Below are 1,212 nucleotides of genomic sequence, written 5' to 3' on the forward strand. Positions count from 1 at the left end.
TAATTGGTCTATGTGGGTTCGACATTCTTTTATATTACTATGATATTTCCGTGCACTTGCGGAGCTATCAACTTTTTGGCGTCGTTGCTGGAGATCACTAGGTTAGTAAATATCGTAACATCGTTGTTGCGTTGTATAAACTAAGGAAGTTTTTGTTATTTCCCCATTTCATTGATTGTATGCCAAGTACTCGAACTTCATGAGGGACTGAACCAGAGCTTAGATGTAGTCCCCGTCATCAAATTTCATCACTACATAGAATAAACTGAAAATGCATACTTTGCATATTATTTCTCTCCAAGTAAAACAGTTATGCTACGAAGCCAAATAAATTGTTTCAGACCGAAAGATGGCGAGTGCCTTTTTGAAGCCTAGAAGATGTATAAAGATATGATGAGGATTTGTCTGCATCACAGTGTAGAGAAGTGGTTTTTCACACCATTTAGTGTAGTGTATATATTGAGTGTTATGCATGTGTTGTCGAGTCTTTTATGCATGATTTTCTACTTGTTATTAAGTTTACCCGATACTTAAACCCCTTGTGAAATTTTGAAAAGACTTGAAATCTGTAGCATGATTAGAAAGTATAAAGGCTATGAAGAAAGAGAGTCTAGGTTGAGAAGACTTGGGAGATTTTTTGCAAAATCGGTATCATATCCTGTTTCCTCAAGCCTCCTAAATATGGAGATCGGTCTGAAATTATGTTATAACAATAATTAATCAACCTTTGACAGATTAAAAAATGTCTTATAACAATAAACTTTTAATTAACTCAAAATTATTTAAAAATTTTAGCATTCATAATTGATGATTAGCAAACTTACAAGTTTAACATTGTATGATAAATTCAAATAAACTTACAAGTTTGACCACATTGGTAATTAGCAAACTTTCATAATATTTATTTATATAGTTATAGACAAACATACAATAGATAAAATACACAGTTGTCAATGAAAATAAAATAATGACCGTATACGTCAAATATTATAAAAAATTAGATGAAAGTCCCATAATGCTTTAATAAAAAAGTAATCACAGCATATTCAACGGAAAACATGATTTTTAAAATTTTAAACTGGAAAACATAATTTTTAACATTTTAAATTGGAAAACATAATTTTTTAAATTCTAGATGATCGAGATTAGCGGCTTCTGAATGTTCTTGACACATGGAGTTTGCAGTTGTTGACTTAATACATGCAATGAATA

At 30.7% G+C, this 1,212-nt stretch overlaps 1 non-coding gene across 1 annotated transcript; it reads right to left on the reverse strand.

Moving 5' to 3' along the window:
- Window positions 1-312: 312 nt before the first annotated feature.
- Window positions 313-419, reverse strand: LOC131637401 (small nucleolar RNA R71). Its single transcript, XR_009294328.1, has one exon. It is a non-coding gene; the product is annotated as a small nucleolar RNA R71 (small nucleolar RNA).
- Window positions 420-1,212: the final 793 nt, after the last annotated feature.

Source organism: Vicia villosa, unplaced genomic scaffold, assembly GCF_029867415.1.
Source record: "Vicia villosa cultivar HV-30 ecotype Madison, WI unplaced genomic scaffold, Vvil1.0 ctg.001989F_1_1, whole genome shotgun sequence".
Taxonomy (NCBI): domain Eukaryota; kingdom Viridiplantae; phylum Streptophyta; class Magnoliopsida; order Fabales; family Fabaceae; genus Vicia; species Vicia villosa.